General features: G+C 45.4%; 1 non-coding gene across 2 annotated transcripts; it reads right to left on the minus strand.

The window, feature by feature from the left end:
• Nucleotides 1-8,158: 8,158 nt before the first annotated feature.
• LOC125992644 (uncharacterized) lies at nt 8,159-19,123 on the minus strand. Of its 2 annotated transcripts, XR_007489707.2 has the most exons (4): nt 15,576-19,123; nt 12,016-12,079; nt 10,896-11,785; nt 8,159-8,231 (listed from the first exon to the last, which is right to left on the minus strand). It is a non-coding gene; the product is annotated as an uncharacterized protein (transcript). The 2 variants fall into 2 exon arrangements; XR_011086263.1 differs by lacking the exon at nt 8,159-8,231 and having other exon boundaries at nt 10,048-11,785.
• Between the last annotated feature and the right edge of the window lie 1,274 nt (nt 19,124-20,397).

Raw genomic sequence — 20,397 nt, forward strand, 5'->3', positions numbered from 1 at the left:
TTCCTCAATAGAAGGCGTGTAGGTGGAATTGAGGAGGTCTTCGAAGTATTCTCCCCACCGACTTACGACGTCCCGAGTCGAGGTCAGCAGCACGCCATCCCCACTGTAAACAGTGTTGACGTTGCACTGCTTCCCCCTCCTGAGACGCACAAACCCCCGCGATAAATTGCAAGTGAATGTTCTGGCGAATCCAATTTGTCCCAACAACCGGACGTTTTTCCTGGAGTGTTTTGAGGATGCTTCAAGGGAGCCGCATGGGTATTTAGTGATAGATTTGACACCTTCATGCCCAGAACAATATAGACTACGTACAGGTGCACGACATAACCAGTGGCCTGTTGTTTATATCCCCAAAGAATAAAACGATGATGAAGCTTTTAAAAACAAATGCTCCGTTACTCAAGTCTTTGTTTACATCCAAAATGTAAGCATTTGCCTTTACTGGCCGCATTCGCACCTCTTCTGGGAAACATCGCTAGTGGTTTTATGAACAAACAATAAAATAGAGTTTGAAAACGGCGCAGACAATGTACCTGGTTTCCCCTTATCAGCTCGAGAGGCTAAGCTGGCCTGCCCCGACCATTCTTTGGATGAAGAGATGAAGCAGGCTTTGGAAAATAAAAAATTTAATTTAAAAATTTAAAAATAATTTAAAAAGATCAAAATTTGTCAAACTCTGATGCAACGTTACATAGGGTTGGTCAAACAAAAGGACAAATTCCTATCACGATTCGCAACGAAGGCAATGAGGCGGGTGAAAGAAAGATGACTGTCAGATACACAGATAAGGTGACCGGTGAAGAATGGGGGGATATTGGATGTCATCTGACCACGTTCTCGCCGCAATGGCATCTATGTGTTGTAAAGATTATCGGCAGAGGATGTAAGCTGGACACCGCTAAGTGAATTCATTTTTAAAGGAAAAAACTGTCAAAGGCTCACATATGAGCGATTTGTTAAAACATCTAGTCGTGGGTGGAAAAAAAACTAGCCGGTCAACCGGTAGGATGTACCGAATTTCTGCGTACATTAGCACAGCTTAATCTACCTGAATTAAGCGTCTCGAATCCCTTGGCTCGTGCTGATTTTAAACGTTTAAAATACCCTAGGGATGAAGATGAGGATGTTTCTTACGCAAAAGATGTAAGCGTGATAAATAAAAGAAAAAGAAAGAAGACCTCGCCGGTGGTAAAGTGGGTTAGTTATTAGATGTTAGATACTATTGTTGTTACTATTACTGAGAAAAAACACATGACTCTTGAAGGAATGAGGTCGAAATACAAAAAGTCCTGCCTAGCTACAAAAACAGATATGCTCAAACCTCATTGAATAAAGTACATAAGCAGACAAGCATATTCACATATTAAATAAATAAAAGAAACATTTTAAGCATATAATTATACATACACACCAAATCAATAAAGAAGACATAACTAGACATTTTTGATAAGTGGTAATGAGTGGTAATGCCCCCACCCACCTGGAGAGAAAGGACTCATATGTGAGGTTGCTGTTTGTGGACTTTAGCTCTGCCTTCAACACCATTGTGCCGCAGCGACTCATCTGCAAACTCGACGAGCTGGGCCTCAGTACCTCCCTCTGCAACTGGCTACTGACAGCTTCCTGGACCTAGTCTACTCGGCGCAAAAGGGAGCTTTCAAAGCCATCCCCCTCCCCCATCTGGGGCTTTCTGACCATCTCACCGTTTTGCTTTTGCCCGCATACAGACAATTGGTAAAGGCATCCAGGCCGGTTCGGAGGCAGGTTCGAGTGTGGCCTGAGGGTGCCTCCGATGCACTTCTTTTGACTGCTTCGACACCACTGACTGGGACTTGTTTAAGCAGGCAGCCACATACAACGATTGGACGGACATAGAGGAGTATACTGACTCTGTTACCTCTTACATCACGAAGTGCATCGATGATGTGACTTGCTCGAAATCCGTCGTCACTCGCGCGAACTGGAAGCCGTGGCTGACGGGGGCTGTCCTCAGACTGTTGAGGGCCAGGGACAAGGCTTTCAGAGCGGGGGATGAGGCTGGCTTGAGGACGAGGCATCAAAGAAGCGAAGAAGGCGTTCTCGTGCAAGGTCTCCACCCACTTCAAGGACAGCAAGGACGCACATAGCCTTTGGCGGGACATTCAGACCATCACGGACTACAAGCCCGCGCCGAGGAGCTGTGAGGGCGACGTCCGTCTGCTGAACGATCTGAACCGCTTCTTTGCTCGCTTCGACGCCCAGAACAGCACTTGCCCGCTGAAGACCACTCCCCCCCCCACACGAGCAGCCCCTGCGCCTCTCTGCCGACGGTGTGAGGAGGGCGCTTGCCGCTATTGACACCCGTAAGGCGGCGAGCCCTGACAACATCCCGGGTCGAGCGCTGAAGGACTGCGCTGGGGAGCTGTCGGGTGTCTTCACGGACATCTTTAACGTTTCCCTGCAGCAGGCCATCGTCCCCTCGTGTTTCAAGGCTGCCACCATCGTTCCTGTGCCGAAGAAACCTGCACCGTCCTGCTTCAATGACTACCGCCCTGTGGCACTGACGCCCATCATCATGAAGTGCTTTGAGCGGCTGGTCATGGAGCACATCAAGTCCGTTCTCCCCCCCACCATTGACCCTTTCCAGTTTGCGTACCGTGCCAAGCGGTCCTCTGAGGATGCCATCTGCTCTGCCCTCCACTCGGCCCTAACCCACCTGGAGAGAAAGGACTCATATATGAGGTTGCTGTTTGTGGACTTCAGCTCTGCCTTCAACACCATTGTGCCGCAGCGACTCATCTGCAAACTCGACGAGCTGGGCCTCAGTACCTCCCTCTGTAACTGGCTACTGGACTTCCTCCGCCAGAGGCCTCAGGTGGTGCGTGTTGGCGACAAAATCTCCGCCAGCATCACGCTGAGCACAGGGGCCCCCCAGGGCTGCGTGCTCAGTCCATTGCTCTTCACCCTGCTGACGCATGACTGCAGTGCGACTTACAGCAACAACCGCATAGTGAAGTTTGCTGAGGACACGACTCTGGTGCGTTTCATCACGAAGGGCGACGAGACTCGGTACAGGTCGGAAGTTGACCTTCTGACCACGTGGTGCAGGGACAACAACCTCCTGCTGAACGTCAATAAGACCAAGGAAATCATTGTTGACTTCCGGAAGGGTCACACAACACATCTGCCGCTGATCATCGACGGTGCTGTGGTGGAGAGGGTGAGCTGCACCAAGTTCCTGGGGGTGCACATCAGTGAGGACCTCTCCTGGTCCGCAAACACCTCGTCACTGGCAAACAAAGCTCAACGCCGCCTGTAGTTCCTGCGGAAGCTCAGGCGTGCATGTGCTCCTCAGGCAGTCCTGTCTACATTCTACCGTGGCACCATTGAGAGCGTCCTCACCAGTTGCATCGCTGTCTGGGGTGGTAACTGCACTGAACAGAACTTGAAGGCCCTGCAGCGCATAGTGAATACGGCTGGTAATATTATTGGTGCTTCGCTCCCCTCCCTGAAGGACATTTACACCTCCCATCTCGTCCGCAAGGCAACCTCGATTGCCAGAGATGTGAGTCACCCGGCTCACTCTTTGTTTGACCTTCTGCCCTCTGGGAAGAGGTACAGGAGCCTGCGCTCCCGCACCACCAGACTCGCCAACAGCTTCTTTCTCCAGGCTGTTAGGGCCCTGAACTCGCTACCCCCTTCTGCGTAGCGTGCGGCACTGTTGCGCTATTTTCGGGAATGTCTGCTGTACGCGCACTTGCTCCTTTTTTTTCTGCTCCTCTTATTTATTTATTTATTGTTGTGTTATTTATTCATTATTTATTCAGCACGCTTTTGTTATACTTGTTTACTTGTTTGTCTGTTGTGAGCCATGTCTTGTCACCGTGGGATAGGGGGGAACGAAATTTCGGTTTCTTTGTGTGTCTTTGGCATGTGGAAAAATTGACAATAAAGCTGACTGTTAGATAAATTGTATATATATGTTATCATGCGTTCCCTAATGAGTACTTATTAATAAAGTTATTGCACAGAATGCTTGCTGTTTCGCCTTGCAGACGTCCACCAGTCCATAACAAGTCAAACGATGCTGTCTGGAGCTTCCTGACCTTCTACATCTCTGGGAATCCAAGAAAGCTGTTGATAGCTCAAACTATTTTGTTGATGTCTGTGACTTCTTATTTCACGCTCGAAAAGGAGTAGGAAGAAGCATAGCTTTTTAGATTCCTACCCCTTTCTCACTTTATCCATTAAACCAATGATTCAACATATACTGTAATTCTACAACAGACCACAAGTAGATACACTTTCACACTTATTTTTCTGTTTCATTTTAACTTGTGTGTAGCCCTTTGGCACTTTTAGCCTTTGTACCCGCTAAACAACATATTTTTGTACATTCTTTTAAACTGGTGGATATTTGGACTTTGCTTGAGTTCCTCACTTAAATTGTTCCATAGTTTGACCCCAGTTACAGTGATGCAGAAACTTCTTAAGGTTGTTCTTATGTTTAAGATTTTGAAGTTGTGATTCCCCCTTAACTTATAACCTCCCTCCCGATTCCTAAATAAGTTTTGGATATTTTCTGGTAGTTGTTTTGCTTACTTGCTATACATGATTATTGCTGTTTGGTAAGATACTATGTCAGTGGATTTTAATAGTTTGGATTGTATGAAAAGTGGATTTGTGTGTTCCAAGTAGTTGATTTTATGAATAGTCCTTATTGCTCTTTTCTGCAGAATGATAAGTGGCTGTAGTGAAGTTGTATAAGTATTCCCCCAAACCTCAGCACAGGGCAAGACAAGAGAACAATAAAGTGTACGAAGTGAATGATAATCCAGTAATTCTTTTGCTTTGTATATGACTGCCATGCTTCTTGAAATTTTAGACTTTACGTTTTTGATGTGTGGCCGCAACGGATGCTAACTGCCGTCAACCGTCATACCATCAGAGAAGAAGAAGGGGTGGCCTGTCCTTTTCGTCGTCCTCTTGTCGGTTACGGTGAGTCTCTGCGTTGCTCTCTTTCTGGAACCGCCTTAAACGAGCACTGCCAAAATCCAGGAGCTTTGCCCCCCTGGGCCCCCTCCGGGGCGCTGCCCCTGGCCCCCTGCGGCCCCCTAATGGGGGCATACGGCCCCCAGACACTGGCTACTTTTCAGTGTTTTTTCACATTTTCCGTTCTCATCCCTGATACTAACAGTTATTCAAGTAAGTATAAAATAAATAACACGTTTATTTATTAACACGTTATTGGTTCTTGTCACAAGCCTAGTGTGTGCTGCAATATTACCGTATTTTCCAGACTACAAGTCGCTCTGGAGTACAGGTTGCACCAGCTGTAAAAATGCATAATAAAGAAGAAGCAAAAACATGTCGCACCGGAGTACAAGTCGCATTTTTGGGAGTACAGACATGAATAGGCATCCCCTGATCTTAAGCTCCCAAAAGGGCAAGGAAAAACTCAAAAAAAAAACTGCCAGGGGAAAATGAGAAACCTTGAGAAGGGACCACAGATGGAAGGATCCCCCTTTCAGGATCACCAGGTTTTGAATGAGAAAGGTCTCCTCTGCAAAACATGCATTGAAGGCAAAGTGGCGGGCGAGTTTACGGAGGGAGAAATATGGAAGGAACGGAAGTTGGACTACCTCAAGCGTCACATTCAGCAGAATGTCCGGAAGAAGGCCCAGCAGAGGCTGTACTTCCTGAGACAGCTCAAGAAGTTCAACCTGCCACGGGAGCTGCTGAAGACCTTCTACACTGCCATCATCCAGTCTGTCCTCTGCACCTCCATCACTGTCTGGTTTGGATCGGCCTCCAAACAAGACAAGCACAGACTGCAACGGACAATAAGGACTGCAGAAAAGATAATTGGAATCAACCTCCCATCTATCCAAGACTTGTACCTGTCCAGGACCAGGAAACGTGCAAGTAACATCTCAACAGACCCTTCGCACCCAGGTTGCAGCCTGTTTGAACTACTCCCCTCCGGACGCCGTTATAGAGCTCTGTACACTAAAACCAGCAGACACAGAGACAGCTTCTTCCCCCAGGCTGTCGCTCTGATGAACTCACACCACTCTTAGAGTCTCAGAGTCATTACTGTGCAATAACATCCCGCTTGCCACACCTTTTTTGTCTACACTGTTTGGACTATGTGTCCTCTCTGCATCCATTGCAGCCTGGTCATCCTAGAAGAGGGACCCTCCCATCTGTGGTCTCTTCTCAAGGTTTCTCATTTCCCCTAGCTGGAGTTTTGAGTTTTTCCTTGCCCTCTTGGGAGTTTAAGATCAGGGGGTGTTTGAGAATATCTTTCGTTCTTCACATGTCCTGAGTGTTGTTGTTAGTCACCTAAATGTTGAACAGAGGCTGTGATTTACCGAAGTCAAATTCCTTGTTTGGCATGCTCAAACATGGCGAATAAAAAACTCTTGAATCTTGAATCTTGAAATGTCATTTGAAAGCTGTTGGAATTGTACAAAGACTCAAGATGGCACATTACTTTATTGCTTTATTGCGAGAGAGCGCAAAAGACAGACAGAAAAGGAACGAACTGTCACACAAAACGAAACCCGACCCCGAGCAAGTTAAAGTTCTCATTGACAATCCAGTCAAAACTCGGTTTTCGACCACAATCCGTTCCAGAAGGCGGTTCGAGAAGTGAACTCTCTCAATAAAAGGCACGGCTACATTCGAGCAGAGCGCGGATCTCAGCCACACTTGTTGCGTGTGTTTGGGGTGCGCCCTTCTGCGCAGAAGAAAACGCTAAGCCAAAAAGACCTACCGCCTCTGAGATTGATTTCAGATAAATGTTGTCAACCCAACAGTATGTACTACAATTAACCCAGTAAAACTTTTTATTTGGCAGCATGGTGGAGCACTGGTTAGCATGTTTGCCTTACAATGCAAAGGTTGTGGGTCCGATTTCGGCTACGGACTTTCTGAGTGGAGCTCGCATGTTCTCCCCATGCCTGCCTGGGTTTCCTCCTGGTATTCCAATGTTCTCCAATGTTGAATAGACGTGCATGGTAGGCCGACTGACGACTATAAATTGTCTGTAGGTTTGAGTGTTAATGGTTATTCGTCTATGTGTGTCCCGCGATTTGGTGACAACCAGTTCAGGGTGTCCATGACTACTGCCCAGAGTGCGAGGATGTGCTCCAGCAAAGTAGCACTACTCTGTGAGTAGGCATGTTCAGAGAGCAAGAGTGCGCTCCACTCCTATTAAAGGGTAACTCAACCCAACATTTTCTTTAAAATATGTTATATATGCCCACAGGAGCCGAAATACATCATTCTTATTAATATTGCGTCCTTGGAATGAGATAAGTAACAAAATTCACTCGTTCTTATCCATCACAGGGGGGCAACCATATTGCCACTCGCTGCCGACTAAAAATGACATCACAGTTGCCAGGTCTCAAGTCAAAAACAATCGCAGTTCAGCTTTAGAAAACTGGTGAGCAAAATAGCCACCCGTTCAGATGGTGAAAAACAGGTGGATTTTAACTGTTACGTTCATATTCAACAAGTGAAAAAACATCCCTGCGTTTCAACTACTTGGGCAGCTGAGTCACGCCGAAAGTTACGTCATGCATCCTAAAAAACGGCCTTCGGAGAACGCACCCTGTGAATTTGGACACAGCTCCCGACTCCCAGCTGGCCTGGGAACTCCTTGGGATACATCGGGAAGAGCTAGAAGAAGTGGCTGGAGATAAGGAAGTCTGGGCTTTCTTGCTGAAAATGCTGCCTCTACGGCCCAACCTCCAGATAATCGGTAGATGATGTATGTACGGATGACAGGACAAAAATTCAGTATTTTTACTGGGATAATTATTCACTTTGTAATTGTAATCTAATGGACTTTAAAAAACAAACAAAACAAATGTGCTCTATGCGCTAAAAAAAAATAAAATAAAAACCAGGACCAATAAAGCATTTAGATTTTGTTACATTTTATTTTAAAGATATCACTCAGATGTCCCTATGGAGAGAAAAATGCACATTATAACACAAGATACGTGCTGATGACAAAAATGTCATCTTACTTGGCAACAACACCATCATTCTTTGCCAGCCTGAGGATGGAATCATCAGACTCCCCCTGTTTTGCATTTAGGAGAGAACACACACATGTAAAAAACCACAAGCATTTGAACCATTGAACACAATCCAGGATGACTCACCATTCTGCGGATGGCGCCACAGATGGCATAGGTCTTGAACTGACCGTTGAAACGACCCGTGACATTGTCCACCTGTAGCAGACATAGTTGAATGAATGACTTTATTTCATACATAGAAATACGTCCACATTACATACAATACAGAACGTACATAGAGCTTGAACAAGGACAAACTATATACAGTGTCTGACAGAAGTTCTGTCGCTTGTCCATGTTGTAGAAACAATGGCTTATAACCTGACTTTGACTCACCCAAATGAGGTGTAATGTATGAAAATAAATTTGCTTCACTGCAGAAATATTGATCTTTTAATGAACACAGAAAGGTCAGAGTTTGGCAAACCAAGTTTTGTCGGCTTGTCATACAATACACCCAATCCTAGCAAAACCTTTGCAAGTTAGAAGGCAATATCAACATACTAAAATGTCAAGAAATATTAGCTACCTCTTCCCAATTGTTAGGGTTTTTCAGATTATCCTTATCGGATGATTATGTTGGAATGCAACCGGTAATAAATAACCTACCTTGTCTCATCCTACACAAGGTCGTAAAAGTTCCCCCTGATATGTTTTGGGCTTCCTATTCAGTCTACACCAGCCCCCACTCTTAATAAATATGTCCTTGCAGTTGGGAGGGTTTTCAGACTTCATTCCTGAGCGAGTGAACTCTCCACCTGCAGGTGTCTAAAAGGACTTGCTTGTCTCCCGTGTGGTTCTTGCAAAATAAGTTAGAGTGAGCACAACTCTAACACCTTTTATGATTGGTGTTAGAGATTTGCTCACTCACACTTATTTTGCAAGAACACCACGGGAGACAAGCAAGTTCTTTTAGACACCTGCAGGTGGAGATTTCACCCATTGAAGGAATGAAGTCTGAACCCTCCTTCCTGCAAGGGCATATTTATTAAGAGAAACAGAGTGGGGGTATGAGTAGGCTGAATAGAACGCCCTTGTTCTAGATCAAGGTGCTCCAGTACTGGCCAGCCCAGTCACCAGACACGAACATCATTGAGCATGTTTGGGGTAGAATGATGGCGGACGCTTGGAAGACAAAACCAAAAAATCTTGAACTCTTGAGAGGCACGCAAGACTGCATTCTTTCCTGATGATTTCATCAATATGAATCATTGTCGAACCGCATGGATGCAGTCTTTCAAGCTCAAGGACATCAATTCAGCTACAGCTTTTTCAATTGCCTGTGATGGGTGAGTCGAGTGACGCGACCGATATCGAACAGACACCGCTGCTATGCAAGTACGTGAACTCTAATGGGCCGCAAGAAGAAGTGATCAAATTGACACCACTATTTTTCTTTAGATTATTTTAATAATAGGCATACAACTTATGTATTGACACTATGTTGCATTATAAAAGGCTTTTAGATTTTTAAGGCTCCAGACAGGTATGTTTTTTGTTTTTTTTGGGCCGATATGGCCCTTTGAACATTTTGGGTTGCCGAACCCTGGCATAGACAAAGAGACGTGCTTACGAGCAGTGTTCCCTCTAAGCTGCGCAATTGCGGACTGGTCGTGCAGTCTTGGCGCACATGAAATTACATGCTGCGCACAAAATACAATTCAGCATAAACTGATTGATTAAGATCTACTGTTAGACGTACTCTAATCTAATTAAGTGGATGAATGATTTTCTTTCTGTGCCTTTTTGTAGTGTAAATCAGTAATTGACAGTTGTCCAGCCAATGATATGTTTCACTTAGGCTACATAGTATATGTATGACACATATGTGTCCTGCCTATCCATGCAGTGCGGCAGAGTCAAGCGATGCAAATGCTAAATTAGCTAATCATGGCGAAACGAATGAGCAGCGACACATCCACTCGCCAAGCCAAAATAAATAAAAGATGCTTCTTTTAAGTTTGGATGGCTGTCGGAGTGTGTGCAACTACAAGAGGAAACAGTGAAACTGGGTGAGATTTTCTCTTTTTGAATGAGAAAGGTCTCCTCTGCAAAACATGCAGTGAAGCCAAAGTGGCGGGCGAGTTTACGGAGGGAAAAATACGGAAGAAATGGAAGTTGGACTACCTCGCGCGTCACATTCAGCAGAAATGTCATTTGAAAGCTGTTGGAATTGTACAAAGACTCAAGATGGGAGAGCGGATCGGTACGTTATTGCAAAGAACGCAAAAGATCGACAGAAAAGGAACGAGCTGTCACACAAAACAAAATCCGACCCCGAGCAAGTTAAAGTTCTCATTGACAAGATTTATTTATTTATTTATTTGTTCATTCATTCATTCATTCTGGTGTTGCACACAGTGGTCCACAGTGTGCACAGGGAGCTTGTGCGTTTGCACAGTCACTTGAAAAATTAGAGGGAACACTGCTTACAAGGCACAATTAGAGCTTTCTGGAAAGCCAGGATCATTGCAGAAGAGCAACGTGACGACAAGACAATATGGAACTTGGCATGTTTCATGGCAAACTTGCCCAATTGTTTAATTTGGATACAGAAGTCATGGACTTGGACGGATTTGCATATAAATATCTATTAACAATAATGTGAGTACATAGAGTACATGGTTAAACAGTAGAATAAAGTACAACCAATCTCAGTGTCTTGGTCCTATAACTTTTTGTTTACCATAAGTCATGCCATAAATAGGCCCGATAATGCGCTCTATGTGTGGATTAAATACAAAACAGACCCTGCAATTGTGCCTTTTAACCCCAAGTGCCTTATTGTGCCAAAAATACGGTAAGTTGGAAAAAGATTACCTCTGCTATGTTGATCTGTACGGAAGCGTGGTCCTTGGCTCCGATGATCCGGTTGCTCGCTAACCGCTACAAGACGTCTACTCGTCCTCCGGCCGGGCTGCTTCAACCCTTGCCGGTTCCCCAGCGTCCCTGGTCTCACCTGTCAATCGACTTTGTCACGGGCCTCCCCCCCTCAGAGGGAAACACGGTGGTCCTCACGGTGGTAGACCGTTTTAGCAAGATGACGCATTTCATCCCTCTGCCTAAGCTCCCATCTGCGAAGCAGACGGCGTCCATCATGGTGCGAGAGGTGTTTCGTCACCACGGTCTCCCACAAGACATCGTGTCAGACCGAGGACCTCAATTCGCTTCCACCTTCTGGACGGAGTTCTGCTGACTCCTCGGCGCCACGGCCAGCCTCTCCTCGGGGTTTCACCCTCAGTCCAACGGTCAAGCGGAGCGCCTGAACCAGGAACTGGGCAGGTCTCTCCGATGCATGGCCGCCGGGGACCAGCGCGGGCGGGTCCAACAGCTTCCCTGGGTAGAGTATGCTCACAATTCCCTTCCCAGCTCGGCCACGGGACTTTTGCCTTTCCACTGCGTCTTCGGGTACCAGCCACCCTTGTTCGCCCACCAGGAGCGTGGTGCGGCGTGCCCGTCGGCCCAGGCTTGTGTCCGCCGTTGTCATCGTGCCTGGGCGAGGGGCCGGGTCACTCTTCTCCGCTCTGTTTCAGGCTGCGCCCGCCAGGCGAACAAGCACCGGACGCCGGCTCCGGAGTACAGAGTGGGGCAGCGTGTGTGGCTCTCGACGCGGGATTTGCCGCTGCGAGCGGGATCCCGCAAACTGGCGCCCCGCTTTGTTGGACCGTTCCCTATCCAGAAGGTGATTGGCCCGGCCGCAGTCCGTCTATCTATTAACAATAATGTGAGTACATAGAGTACATGGTTAAACAGTAGAATAAAGTACAACCAATCTCAGTGTCTTGGTCCTATAACTTTTTGTTTACCATAAGTCATGCCATAAATAGGCCCGATAATGCGCTCTATGTGTGGATTAAATACAAAACAGACCCTGCAATTGTGCCTTTTAACCCCAAGTGCCTTATTGTGCCAAAAATACGGTAAGTTGGAAAAAGATTACCTCTGCTATGTTGATCTGCACGGAAGCGTGGTCCTTGGCTCCGATGATCCGGTTGCTCGCAGAGCTTTTAAAAAGAAAATAAAAATAATAATTTAAAAAACAGTGTTTCCATTGATTAATAAAAATACAGTCAAACCTCGGTTTTCAACCACAATCCGTTTCAGAAGGTTGAGAAGCAGATTCAAGTTCAAGTTCAAGTTTACTTTATTGTCAAAAATCCTATGTAACAGGGTTACCACAGAAGTTTGAAATTGCGTTTGACCAGTCTCCAATGTGCAGTTTAACTAAAAACATTTAAATAAGACATTGACATAAATCTCTTTCTTTCTCACACACACATACACACAACACACACAACACAAACACACACACAGCTAACTTACTCATACTGAATTTACAATTTCTTTCTCTGACATATTCATTCACAACATAAACATAGACAATGCACACTTACACATTGCAGTCATTCAAACACTAACATGCTTATAAACATGTGCAGTACTATACAATAAAATACTCTCTCTCACATTCACACACACGCACACACACACACGGTGTGTAATAAGAGTATTGACAATACAGACCCACACACACACACACACACATACATACACAGCAGCAGAAGTACAATCAGTGGTCATAGAAGTAAAGTGAAAAAGTGTATAACTGTATATAAGGTGCAAGAGTAAAGTGCCAAGTGGCATGGTGACTTTGGAATGTTCAAGTGGTTTTCCTCAGTGTGTTCATGAGTCTGATGGCTTGAGGAAAGAAGCTGTTACTCAGTCTGCTTGTGCTTGTTCCTATCACACCAGGTGATGAGTTGCTGTACCTCCTCTCTGTATGCTGAGTCATCGTTGTCTTTGATGAGGCCCACCACTGTTGTGTCATCTGCAAATTTGATGATGTGATTCGTTTCAAATCTGGCAGAGCAGTCGTGGGTCATCAGCGTGAACAGCAGGGGGGATAGCACACATCCTTGCGGCACCCCGGTGTTTATGACGGTGGTCGCTGAGGAGTTGTTTCCGACTCTGACTGTCTGCGGTCTGTTCGTTAGAAAGTCCAGCAGCCAGTTGCACAGTTAAGTTCTGACGCCTATTGTACTCAGCTTATTCACCAGATGTTGGGGGATGACTGTGTTGAACGCAGAGCTGGAGTCAATGAACAGCATCCGCGCGTGACTGTTTTTGTTCTCCAGATGAGCCAGGCAGAGGTGGAGTGCTGTTGCTATGGCGTCATCAGTGGAGCGCTTGGGGCGGTAGGCAAATTGGTATGGGTCCAGAGTAGTGGGGAGGGTGGATGTTAAGTGGGCCTTCACCAGTCTCTCAAAGTACTTCATCATGATGGAAGTGAGTGCTATGGGTCTGTAGTCATTCAGTGATGATGCTGGTGACTTCTTGGGTAGTGGTACGATGGTGGTAGCTTTGAAAATTGCTGGTATGATGACTTGGTTCAGAGAGGTGTTGTAGATGTCTGTGAGGACGTCAGTGAGTGAGTCTGCACAGTCTCTGAGCACGCGCCCGGGTATGTTGTCTGGACCTGCAGCTTTCCTGGGGTTCACCTTGAGTAGGGTCCTCTTCACGTCCGCTGGGTCCAGTTGAAGTGTTGTGCTGTCTGGGTGTACTGGGGTTTTTGTGGGTGTTGTGGTGTTGTTTTCTTCAAACCGGCTGAAGAAGGTGTTGAGAGAGTTGAGGAAGTCTATGTTGTCCTCACACGGTGGGGGGGATGGTTTGTAGTCTGTGACTGACTGGATGCCTTGCCACAGGCGTCTTGGGTCTTTTGTGTCTGTGAAGTGTGAGTTGATTTTTTGACCATATGCACGCCCCGGTGCAAGTTGGCCCTAGCAGTCTTGAGGGCCTCCTTGTCCCCAGACTTGAAAGCAGCGTTGCGTGCCCTCAGGAGCTCACGTACCTCCCTGGTGAACCAGGGTTTTTCATTTGCTCTCACTGTAATGTCTTTGGTGACGGTTACATCTTCCATGCACTTCGTTATGTATCCAGTTACAGAGTCTGTGTATTCGGTGAGGTTGACGTCCTGGTTGGTGGTGGCCGCCTCCCTGAAGACAGACCAGTCTGTGCGTTCAAAACAGTCCTGTAGAGCTGCTGTGGAGCCCTCTGGCCAGGCCCTGATCTGCTTCACAGTTGGTTTGCTTCTCGTCAACAGAGGTCTGTAGGCTGGAATTAGCATAACAGAGAGATGGTCTGATGAACCCAGGTGGGGGTGGGGAAGGGCTCTGAAGGCCTGTCTGATGTTTGCGTAGACCTGGTCAAGTGTGTTTTCTCCCCTTGTTGCAAAGTTCACACACTTGTGGAAGTGTGGCATTACTGTTTTCAATTTGGCCTGGTTGAAATCGCCAGCGATTATGCAGACCAAGTCCGGGTGTGTGTTCTGTAGTGTACTCACAGACTTGTACAGTATGGAGAGTGCGTCCTTTGTGTTAGCGCTGGGGGGGACGTAAACAGCTGTGATGTTGACGGTATTGAATTCACGCGGTAGGTAGAATGGACGGCAGTTGAGGGTTAAAAACTCAATGTTCTCTGAGCAGTGACTTGTAGTAACTACAGCGTTTGTACACCAGTTGTTGTTAATGTAAATCCACACACCACCTCCTCGAGATTTACCCGTGCTGGTGTGGTTTCTGTCCGCGCGGAAAGTTGTAAACCCATCCAGTTTAATGGCGCTGTCCGGAACGTTGTTGTGAAGCCACGTCTCTGTGAGGATGATCGCGTTGCATTCTCTCACCTTTCGTTCTGTAGTTAAGTCCAGCTTGAGATAGTCCATTTTATTTTCCAACGACCGCACGTTTGAAAGGAGAATAGATGGAAGTGCTGTTTTGTGAGGGTTTCTCTTCAGTCGGTGTTTGATGCCGGCTCGGGAACCTCGCCTTCTCCTCCGGCGTGTGCTCAGACTCCACCGCCGCTTCAGCTGCTTCCAGTGTCGGCTGGTGGGGGAGGGGGAGCCCGCTGCCTCAGAGGTTCCTTTGTCTCGGGACATTATTCCAAGACCGCGAATAGTTTCGCGATCCATGGCAAAGTTAACTCCGGATATATCCTTTGTGCAGTTGTTGCTTCTAAGTCCCAATAGTGTACTTCTGTCGTATGCGATTCTCGGAGACGATTTGGACGGTACATTTAACACAAAACACACATTTTTATCGGGAGCCGGCTTGGCCGCAGCCTCACAGGGCGCCGCCATCTTGGAAAATTACGTTTGGGCACATGTTGAAGGTATGTGCGCAAGTCTTCCTGGCTATAGCAGATGGATTAGTGATTTTAAAAGTAAGTCGATTCTGTTTTTTACCATGATAACAAATTAGTATCGAGAATTGTGGAAAATCACAGGTATTGGTACCGACGACTGAAATTCTAGTATCGTGACAACCCTGGCACACGCACATAAATATGTCAACGGGGCAAATTGCTAGTCCGTGGGGGTTGACAGTGTGCCAATTGTGTGAAGCCAGTCTTTCCACCCTGGCCTCCAAATATCTCAACCATTGTCCCCTTCAAGGATTGACGTTCGACAAGCGCATTTTAAGTACCACAACCATTACATTTGCTCACCATTTACGAGGGACGTAGAGGTCCACAAATTCACCAGCGTCATTCTGCATGTTGATTAGCAGGTCGTCTGCAAAGCAAAGCTGCAGAGAATATTTTATGTCAACAATTTCACTACACACTCCAATACTTCCATTCATCCATCCATCTTGATGCACACATTCAAAATAGCCACAGCAGTGCGTTTTAATATAATTGGCTCACATGACCTGGGAGCTATTGAGCAAAAACGCTATTAACAGTATTAATTCATTGAAAAGAATTTAAGCATTCATCACATAGAGCCTATTTGGAACTATCATCCTTCACAGTTTGGGGTCAAAAAGTCACATGACCTGGAGCTATTGAGCTAAAGCGCTAACATTTATAGTCATAAATTCACAAAAAATATTTGAAGCATTCGAATGATATTATGAGGTGTATCTCAACCAGCCTATGTGGACTATCATCCTGCACAGTTGGGGGTTAATAGGTCACATGACCTGAGAGCTATTGAGCTACACCGCTAATATTTACAGTCATGAATTCACTCAAAATATTCGTAGCTTTGGAATGAAATTCTAAGAGGTGCATCTCAACCAGACCATGTGGGGCTATTATCCTTCAGTTTGAAGTCAATAGGTCACATGACCTGGGAGCTATTCAGCCTCTTAGAATTTCATTCCAATGGTTAAAATATTTTTAATGAATTTATTACTGTAAATATTAGAATTTTAGCTCAATAGCTTCCAGGTCATGTTACCTATTGACCCAAAACAGTGGAGGACGATAGTCCCAAATGGGCTGGTTGAGATACACCTCCTAGAATTTCATTTGAATGCCTGCTTGTTTTAAAATTGAATTTATTACTGGAAATAGAATTTTACCTCAATAGCTCCCAGATCATGTGACCTATTGACCCCAAACTGTTGGATGATAGTCCCACATGGGCTGGTTGTGATACACCACTTAGAACTTTATTCCAATGCTTCAAATATTTTAAATGAATTTATAACTGTAAATATTTGCATTTTTCCTCAATAGCTCCTGAGTCATGTGACCTAATGGCCCGTGATATTGCAGGATGGTCGTCCCACATGGCCTGGTTGAGATATACATATTTTCAGTTGAATGCTTATTATTTTATCCGATTTATTACTGTAAATGAGCATTTTAACTCAATAGCTCACAGGTCATGTAACGTTTTGACCGCAAAAATTGCAGGATGATAGTCCCATGTTGAATGCTCCTCAGATTTTTTTAAGAATTTGTTAATTTGATATACACGGATGAGATTTACACATTTATCATTTGGAAAAAAAACGGACGCGTTTACATGTTATCACACTATGCTTTCCCTTCGATCTCTTTAACGGCATTTACATGCTATCGTAATGCAATGCTTTCCCTTCGCTCTCTATACCGGCGCTTACATACTATAGCACTGCCCTGCTTTTCCTTCGCTCTCTTTTAACGTAAAGCCTATAATATGGGCACGCTTCCCGTGCGACTGGCTTGATCGCAGTGTTACCTGGAAGCGAGTCGAACCGTTAAAGCCAGAATTAAACCCAGAACGTCTGCACTGCGAGACGGACGTGCTAACTAGTGCGTCACCGTGCCACCCCAACCCCTTTCTCGGCTAAATCGCAATCTCGCGGAATGCAACGTGCCAATGCGTGGGGGTGTAAAACTGACCAGAAGACTCTTAGCATAGCAACTAACATGTGGAACGTCCACGCGTACCGGCGTGGAAACTGCCAATTAAACTGCATTTTAACTTTTTGTCCTCTAAACAAACACACACAGTAACGCTATCTGTTTAACGACGATAAACGTCGGTAAAATACACGGTAATATCACCGCATGTGCTCGTTTAAGGCGGTTCCAGAAAGAGAGCAACGCAGAGACTCACCGTAACCGACAAAAGGACGACGAAAAGGACAGGCCACCCCTTCTTCTTCTCTGATGGTATGACGGTTGACGGCAGTTAGCATCCGTTGCGGCCACACATCAAAAACGTAAAGTCTAAAATTTCAAGAAGCATGGCAGTCATATACAAAGCAAAAGAATTACTGGATTATCATTCACTTCGTACACTTTATTGTTCTCTTGTCTTGCCCTGTGCTGAGGTTTGGGGGAATACTTATAAAACTTCACTACAGCCACTTATCATTCTGCAGAAAAGAGCAATAAGGACTATTCATAAAGTCAACTACTTGGAACACACAAATCCACTTTTCATACAATCCAAACTATTGAAATCCACTGACATAGTATCTTACCAAACAGCAATCATCATGTATAGCAAGTAAGCAAAACAACTACCAGAAAATATCCAAAACTTATTTAGGAATCGGGAGGGAGGTTATAAGTTAAGGGGGAATCACAACTTCAAAATCTTAAACATAAGAACAACCTTAAAAAGTTTTTGCATCACTATAACTGGGGTCAAACTATGGAACAGCTCAGTGGCCTAGTAGTAGAGTGTCCGCCCTGAGACTGGAAGGTTGTGGGTTCAAACCCCGGCCGGGTCATACCAAAGACTATAAAAATGGGACCCATTGCCTCCCTGCTTGGCACTCAGCATTAAGGGTTGGAATTGGGGGGTTAGATCACCAAATGATTCCCGAGCGCGGCACCGCTGCTGCTCACTGCTCCCCTCTCCCCCAGGGGATGGATCAAAATCACATGGGGATGGGTTAAATGCAGAGGACAAATTTCACCACACCCAGATGTGTGTGTGACGATGATCATTGGGACTTTGGGACTTTAACAATCTAAGTGAGGAACTCAAGCAAAGTCCAAATATCCACCAGTTTAAAAGAATGTACAAAAATATGTTGTTTAGCGGGTACAAAGGCTAAAAGTGCCAAAGGGCTACACACAAGTTAAAATGAAACAGAAAAATAAGTGTGAAAGTGTATCTACTTGTGGTCTGTTGTAGAATTACAGTATATGTTGAATCATTGGTTTAATGCACAGGTGTCAAACTCAAGGCCCGGGGGCCAGATACGGCCCGCCACATCATTCTATGTGGCCCGCGAAGACAAATTGTGCATCAAATTTATGTGTCATTACTAGAATTGCAAATTGTCTTCACTTGTAATATCTTTTTAAAAAAATATTTGACCAGTTTTTACTCGTCTGATTTGAAAACGACTTATTTGTCAGTTTGTTTTGTAGCTTTTACTGTATATAATAGTGTTAAGAGTAAAAGTGATCAAGTCATCACAAAAATCACGAAAAAAATCTTATATAAGACGCACCTGACTATAAGCCGCAGGGTTCAAAATTTTGGAAAAAAGTCGCGGCTTGTACACCGGAAATTACGGTATGTGTTGGAAATGATATACTTTTTTATCATTGGATTCTATGTATCTGCTTTTGTGTGCAAGATTCTCCGCAGTATGTGACCATCTAGCCTTGTGAAAATGACTTGGGGGCATATGGCCGGCTAATGACTGGAGTCATTAGCCGCGCTATACAATAAGCCCCATAGTTAGCTAGACATGTTCAGATCATGATTGTCATGGGATGGGTGAAGCAGACAGAGGTCTTATTTAAGTTGAAGTCATGAGTACGTCACAGGGATGTATTCCCAGGGCCACTAAGACTAGGTCTTTGTTAAGCTAATAGTCATGAGACGTCCATACTGCTCCGTCCATAAGAGTATCCCATTTGTTCTGTGGTAATGAGATAACTATGGAATGTACTTCCTGCCTGGGAACCTACCCGATCATGTACACTTGCCCCTTTGTTTCTCTCTCAATAAAAGGCACGGCTAAATTCGAGCAGAGCGCAGATCTCAGCCACACTTGTTGCGTGTGTTTGGGGTGCGCCCTTCTGCGCAGAAGAAAACGCTAAGCCAAAAAGACCTACCGCCTCTGAGATTGATTTCAGATAAATGTTGTCAACCCAACAGTATGTACTACAATTAACCCAGTAAAACTTTTTATTTGGCAGCATGGTGGAGCACTGGTTAGCATGTTTGCCTTACAATGCAAAGGTTGTGGGTCCGATTTCGGCTACGGACTTTCTGAGTGGAGCTCGCATGTTCTCCCCATGCCTGCCTGGGTTTCCTCCTGGTATTCCAATGTTCTCCAATGTTGAATAGACGTGCATGGTAGGCCGACTGACGACTATAAATTGTCTGTAGGTTTGAGTGTTAATGGTTATTCGTCTATGTGTGTCCCGCGATTTGGTGACAACCAGTTCAGGGTGTCCATGACTACTGCCCAGAGTGCGAGGATGTGCTCCAGCAAAGTAGCACTACTCTGTGAGTAGGCATGTTCAGAGAGCAAGAGTGCGCTCCACTCCTATTAAAGGGTAACTCAACCCAACATTTTCTTTAAAATATGTTATATATGCCCACAGGAGCCGAAATACATCATTCTTATTAATATTGCGTCCTTGGAATAAGATAAGTAACAAAATTCACTCGTTCTTATCCATCACAGGGGGGCAACCATATTGCCACTCGCTGCCGACTAAAAATGACATCACAGTTGCCAGGTCTCAAGTCAAAAACAATCGCAGTTCAGCTTTAGAAAACTGGTGAGCAAAATAGCCACCCGTTCAGATGGTGAAAAACAGGTGGATTTTAACGGTTACGTTCATATTCAACAAGTGAAAAAACATCCCTGCGTTTCAACTACTTGGGCAGCTGAGTCACGCCGAAAGTTACATCATACATCCTAAAAAACGGCCTTCGGAGAACGCACCCTGTGAATTTGGACACAGCTCCCGACTCCCAGCTGGCCTGGGAACTCCTTGGGATACATCGGGAAGAGCTAGAAGAAGTGGCTGGAGATAAGGAAGTCTGGGCTTTCTTGCTGAAAATGCTGCC

The sequence above is a fragment of the Syngnathus scovelli genome, unplaced genomic scaffold (assembly GCF_024217435.2).
Source record: "Syngnathus scovelli strain Florida unplaced genomic scaffold, RoL_Ssco_1.2 HiC_scaffold_23, whole genome shotgun sequence".
NCBI lineage: Eukaryota > Metazoa > Chordata > Actinopteri > Syngnathiformes > Syngnathidae > Syngnathus > Syngnathus scovelli.